Here is a 7,632-nt window from a genome sequence, read left to right as displayed (position 1 = left end):
TGATGTGTGTTTGCGATAGCGAGTGAGGGTGTGTAAGTGTGTGTGTCTGAAATTGCCCTTTGATGTCTGCACCTTGTGCTAGAGGTGGAGGAACTTCTTGGGAGAAAGTAAACAACAAGAGAAGCGACACTTTTGTAAACACTCAGATCACACTGAAACTAAGCACAAGCACCCGGGTCAAGCTGCAGTCTATTTTTAACTTGCATTTTTATATTTGTGGCACACTCTAAAGTTTTTTTTTTTCTTTGAATATGTCTTGGGAATCATGTAGTAGGTTATGTAAAAGATTAGAACTGGAGAGAGGAGTATTGATGTTTTCACTCAGAAATAGAATTATATATATATATATATATATATATATATATATATATATATATATATATATATATATATATATATATATATATATATATATATATATATATATATATATATTCTGTCTGGTTCTTGAATCTGATTGGCTGATAACCATGTAATAATTTGCCAGTAACATCACACAAAGGCCCTTTCACCCTTCACCTTTGTGTATTACTCCACCCACATACAGCCAGCAACAAGCAGAGACGCTACAGTTTGACAAATCGTCACCTTAGAATTATAAGGTTCTATCTGACATTTTTGTCAAAATTGAGTTATTCACATATTCTTATTGAATGACAACTTATTTACATTATGTGAGTTGGCTAAATAATGCCGCACTACACAAAATTGAGGCGTGTCAAAAGGTGATGATTTAGAAGCATTTCTTGACATTGAGATTCATTCATTTTCTTTTCAGCTTAGTCTTTTTACTAAACTGGGGTCACCACAGCAGAATGAACCACCAACTTATCCAGCATATGTTTTACGCAGTGGATGCCCTTCCAGCTGCAACCCATCACTGGAAAACATCCATACACACTTATTCACAAACATACACTATGGACAATTTAGTTTACCCAATTCACCTGTACCGCATGTCTTTGGACTTGTGAGGGAAAGCGGAGCACCCGGAGGAAACCCATAGTAAAACGGAGAGTACATGCAAACTACACACAGAAATGCCAACTGACCCAGTTGAGGCTCGAACCAGCGATTTTCTTGCCGTAAGCCGATCGTGCTATCCACTGTGCCACCGCGTCGCCGACATTGAGATGAAATGTTACATTTTATATTGTTGAAAAAGAGATGAATATAAAAAAAACTGTATATATTAAATGTGAAATATATTTATTTGTTTACATATAATCAACGAAACACTTTTCAGTGTTTTTTAAACTCATTTAGTCATCGTCTGTTTCTTTTAAAGTCTTTATATTTAATATTAAGCCTTGAAGGGCAAATAATTAATTTAATTCATAGGGCATATAATTCAATAAATACGATTCACTAATTCATATAAAGCATAAAATGTCATAAATATTAACATATTAATTAGATAAAACTTACTTCCGCACGGGAAAAAAATATTTAGCTTATAAAACTTATATATTTTTTGATTGTATTTCTTGAAAAATAATGCTTCAATGAATGATCTGCTAGATAGAACCCTATAATTCCAAGTGGAAGATGACTTTTCAGAATGAGAAGGTTCTATCTGCATTTTTACTCCAATTAGCAAATGTAAGAGAACTTTAATCATTTGCATTTAGAGAACCCTTAGGGTCTCAATATCTCAAAATCATTCAGAACGCAGATAGAACCTTATAATTCTAAGGTGACAAAATATTACTGCAGTTAGACAACAAAATGTACTTTTGAGGCTTTTTAGTCGACAATGTTGTTTTTTAGATTGCAACTATGCAGTTTATTTGTAAGAATAGTGCCTATTTTAAAATATTTACAATTTCTGAGAGAGCTCGGTGGCGGCCATTAGCCATAGTGTAGTAGACCAAAGACGGTTGACGTTTTCTATCCACAAGATGGTGACAGAACAGCATAATAAGCCCCAACGCTTAGAAGATAATAACAGTCTGATTTCTAACTACAGCTGATCGAATTATTATTAAACTGGTAAGCATACCTGCCAACACTTCCGTTTTTCATGGGAGTATCCCGTATTTCAGTCCAATCTCCCGCAACCATTCCGTTTTTTATTTCTTCCAGAAAACTGCAGTAATTTCATCCACCCGCCTCTTCGGTACAGTCTGTAAACACCCCCGGGTTGCCAACTTTGGTACAGTACCTGATCGCAGCAGCCGCCCAAAACACGCTGCATTCTATCTCGGATCTCAACAGTGTTATTCAGAGACCTCACCCCCGAACACCCGCTCCACCCAGTCTCCCGGATTTTCAGAGACATGTTGGCAGGTATGCTGGTAAGTGATATTCTAAGTCAATCTCTCTCTTTTGTATGTTGTAATGCTGTATTGATCGATTTACTCGCATATCAGGAATGTGTGTTGTGTTGGCAGAAAGAAAAAAGCAAAGTCCGTATGTGTTTAGCATTTTATCGCAAACACAACAGCAGTCTGGTAGTGATTGTGTTGCTTTTTTCTGGGTTAATTGTGGTATCCCGATTGCAACAGAGAAATACTGTAGATTGTAACACTGTAAGAAGATATCTCTTCAGAGTGATGGCATTTCATGTCACATTCAGCCTTAATCTTAAAGTGTGAGCAAAATCAGCTGTTTTGTCATCACTTTAGACATTACACCATTCAAACACTAGCTCTCAAGTGACGTTGGTGAATTAGTAACGGCTTCTGTTGTTTTGATGACAGCTGCAGATGTGCATGAATGGCAGAAGAAAGTAGTTTTAAATAGAAAGGGTTTTTTAGACTCTCCTTGTTTGATTATCTCATTTTTATACTTGATTGTGCCGTCAAACTGTTGTATGAACGCAATATCACACTCGTAGCAGCAACATATATACATATATATACTTCACTTCTTGTTCATGTTATTTTAAGTCTGATGAACACCACAAAATAAAATCAGTGCTGTATAGTTGTATATACAGATACACACCCAGGTATCAGATCAGTTTTCAGCATCAGCTAATACCCTGAACCAAAGAATCAGTATGAAGAAGGAAGTGTTTGATAAACACATATAGTAATATGAGATTAGTGTGTACATATTTGCCTTTCTCAATTTTAAATGTGACTCGATAAACATTTAAAGTTAGGACTCTTTGTTTCCAAAAACATCATTTATCTAGTGATGTTGTGGATATTTTTACATAGATAAATAACAGACAATATTTATCAGGAATTTCAACAATTCTGAGTTTGAATAGATTTGTGTGCGCATCAGATGGCAGCGGGACGTCTTCCACGGTGACTTAGCAGAGCATGATTGTAGGATTGTAAAGGTCTAATCTGCCCCCTCTCTAATCCTCCCGAAACACACACACACACACACACACACACACACACACACACTAATCTGCCCCTTTTTCTAATCCTCACTGCAAAGTGCCCAGATAATGAAAAGCCATGTGAATTCCAGAGCTGAGGAGCTCATTGTTGCTTATGGAGGAGATGAGTCTTCACACTCCACACACACATTTGAAAGCTTATATGTTCAAGGAAACATTTTCTCCCACACAGCATCTTTAGGAAAACCCACACACATGATTGTGAACATATAATCTGTGCTACGGCACTGAGACGTCTCAAAGAGTCTCTGATATACAGACGGGAGCAGAACATGTAGCATTTGTGATTTACACTGACACCTGTCATAATTAGTTTGCCAGGTGAGCTCAATTAAAGGAAAACTAATTTAGAAGGATGTCCCACATTGTTAAACAGGCTACATGTTTCAAGCAATATTCAAAAGAATAGCTATCTCTCAGATGTCGAAAAGCATCAAGTAGTGCAATGCTTTGGACAAAGTGGATATTTCTTGAAAACCTAAGCATGAACATCATACTGTGAAGACATTTGTGACTTACTCAGAGTACAGATATGTTTGTAAAGATATTAGCAGAATGAGAAAGGCTTCTGCCAGACAAGTTCACCAGATTAAGAGGGCAATGAGAAGTCTTTACAAAGCAGCAAACAGATATTTAAAGCTGCTGCTGCAGCTGCTTTTAGATTCCTGTGAACCTGTGTTCATGAACATGAGACATAAATGAGTGAAGTTTATTTATAAACTAATTTGAGAGGATCACGTGATTATGACTGAACATGGCTGGTTTTGCATTAGCTATGTATGATCCACCAATCAGGCGATTCCTAACCCACTATAAACAGCCAGGGTTTCTCACTATAGTCATCTCTGATTTGAAGAATCTCCACTTCCACCCCTATACTTCTCCACCTTTCCCTTCATAGGGTGGCATGGTGAACCAGTGGTTAGCACTGTTGCCTCGCAGCAAGAACGTCGCTGGTTTTAGTCCTTTAACAGGCTGGTTGTCGTTTCTGTGCATAGTTTGCATGTTCTTTCCCTGCTCACATGGGTTTTCCCCTCTCGCCCTGCAAACGGGAGGGAGCCCAGGGCTCAAGGACCTTTTGTGCTCAGGGCTCTCTCCTGGGATAGCATGCCAAACTTGCTTAAAATCAATCATCAGCTAAGTGTGAACTTTTGAAAGATATATTATAAAAAAGGCTTGTTTTCTGATAAGTGCCATGCAACTTTGATTGGTTCAGATTTATGAAGAAGTGGATGATTGGTGGATGGCCACAATGTCCGGACAAGGACAAAAGGAGAAATGGGGAGAGGGCTGGTAGGCCACGAAACATCAAAATAAATTTTTTGAGCTGTTGACAGTCATATATGTGTCCCACACTGCTAAAAACACTATTAAGACACATATATTACACAAAGGAGTGAAAAATGGTTGTTTTTGCGTTATTTGGAGGAAATTCGTTCTTCCGGTTTGAAACAAATCTTTGAAGCTGCTTCACATCGATTAGATACTTGCGTTTATTCCAGGGTGGAGACTGGATGTCTGTACCTGGGAGTACTTTGTGACATCTTTGATTGTACTGCATTAATTCATGAGAAAGACTTGGTTCAAACCAATCAGCATGCTCTATTCTGAATGAGGTGAGACTTCATTAGAATGCATGATCGCTTAGAAGCCGATTTTTACTTGTTACAATATTCAGATGGCAGAGACGCCACGTTGTGTTGCCAAAACAAGTGGAATAAGAAGAATTGTTCAGAGACACGGGTCGTCAGTGTTGCGTTCATAAATGTGCTGCAACAAAATTTTTGTTTTCATTTTCTTTATATAAGAGCACAGCTGGATTCACATGTAGACTACAGTGCACGTGACACGTGACAGAAATAGGTTTGTTAGGAAAATTTTTACCCGAGAGCTATTTGCATCTGACAAAGGTGAAATCCAGATTTGCTGCTTGTCTCCTTTTAAAAATGATGCGGTTCCGGTTGGTGCTGATTGTCCTGTCTCTACAGATTTGGTAAGTGAGCGATCAGTGGTCTTTGTTTGTTTATTCAGTGGCAAAGTTACTTCATATCATCAGCAATACTCTTTCAGTTTAAAGACTTACCTTAGTCAAAATTATTTAGTTACTAAGTTTACAGTACACTAATATCACTACAATATTATGGACTGAAAGATCCGCTGTAAATGCTGATCTCCAAGTGTAAACATGTAAGCACCGCAATCAAACTATTACCGTTGTGTAGAATTTTCACCGCATTTTGTGACAGGATAGTCTTACGTTATACACACACAGCTTTCTGATGCTACCGAGAGCATCTAAGTTACCGAGAAATGCGGAAGAAAAAACTATTGGTTGGGTTAGGGGAAGGGGAAGAGTGGGTCAGTCAATCAATCAGCCAGTAATTCTGTCAGCCAACAGTGGCCCCTGGTGGATTTACATGAGAACAGCAGGCACGAATGGCATTTTGCAAAAATAAAACTGCAAAAAAAATATATATATATATTTGGCACTCTCCAGAAATGTATATAGCGATACATTTTCATAAAAAGCCTGGCTTAAAAATATATATGAGGGTGAGAGGCAGTTTACATCAAAACCGAAGCTCTGTGAGGCTATTCTGACATCCTGCAAAGACAATCAAGCAGAAACTATCCAAAAACTCAAAAGTTCAATGAATGTAAAAATTGTGAAGGTAGATAGATAGATAGATAGATAGATAGATAGATAGATAGATAGATAGATAGATAGATAGATAGATAGATAGATAGATAGATAGATAGATAGATAGATAGATGATAGATAGATAGATAGATAGATTTCGATAATATTCCAATTATACCCTAGCTGAAAATTAAACTCCTTTGCATCGACTAATATGAAAATTTTTAACATAGTTTATAGATTGAACACATATCGTAATACACATGTGCATGACGTCACATTTTTAACAAAATTGTGTGTTTGTGTACTTCACACTGAAATGACAACTGTACAGTTTCCAAAAACATGCACTTTGAAATCCATCTTCAAGAGTGTTTTCAGTCTGCCAAATATCAGAATTATTATTGTAGACCCATTTCATGAAAAAATTAACTATTTTACACAATGTATTGTCAGAAAAGTGGCTAATTCTTACAAAGTAAATAATACAAATTCATATGAATTAGCCACTTTTCTGATAATACATAAAATCGCATATAAAATAGTAATAGAAGTTACATTTTTATAAGAAGGTGTGCCACTAAGCTATCATTGGAGGATAAGCAAATCATACTAAAATGTACAAATGAGATTGTACAAATGCATATTATTTAGCCACTAAAATAAAAAGTTCTGAATTGCTGTAAGACTGCATTGACACATTTAAATGGTAGAAAAATGTTCCTTCAACTCAGTATTTTTCCGTCAACTTAATTTGTTTTGAACAGTTTGCACATCACCAAAGGGTTATTTAAGTTAAACTCCTAGTCAACATTGTGGTCATTTCCGAGAGACACATTGTGTACTTATTTTTAAGCAAATATAACACTTTATTTCCCTTTCTTTCAGGAAAATCTCCTACACCCCGATCAGCCTCTCCCAAAATCAACAACCACAAAGTTAAAACCTCCAGGACATGTTTTGTTCCTAATGTCAGTATTGCCATGAAAGCATTGTAACGCATGAGAAATGATTTGCCATTCGTGCTTTGGGGGAGTTGTCTATTGTGTTTCCAAAAAAAGAGCATCATTTAGATATAAAATCAACTGCAAACAGAGGAAACCTGAACAAAAGACAAAACCTGCCGCCCATTTACACAAAGAGAACACCTGCTTCCCCTTTCTTCAAAACAAAGCACAGCCTCAAGTACAGTTAAAAAAAAAAAAAGTTTGGTTAATGTTGAAGTAGCGGCAGGCTGTGACATGCCAGCTGAACTGTGTCATAACTCTAGCATGAAAAACACTGTCAAAACTCAGACATCATTTTTAAAGACATAATTAGTCTTCAAGACTGAAGAGACATTAAACTGTTTATAAGGTCAGACACCTGAACAGTTGGAGCAGGAGTGATTTACCTGAAAAATTACTGTAAAAGCTTTGAAGTCTATCTATCTATCTATCTATCTATCTATCTATCTATCTATCTATCTATCTATCTATCTATCTATCTATCTATCTATCTATCTATCTATCTATCTGTCTATCTGTCTATCTGTCTATCTGTCTGTCTGTCTTTCTGTCTCTATAAATGGCTTATCATCCATCCACCCACCCACACCCACTCACCAATCCATCCATCCATCCAGCATATC

This window comes from Danio rerio, chromosome 8 (genome assembly GCF_052040795.2).
Source record: "Danio rerio strain M-AB ecotype USA chromosome 8, GRCz13ab, whole genome shotgun sequence".
Classification (NCBI taxonomy): Eukaryota; Metazoa; Chordata; class Actinopteri; order Cypriniformes; family Danionidae; genus Danio; species Danio rerio.
Note: the sequence above shows the minus strand (reverse complement) of the source record.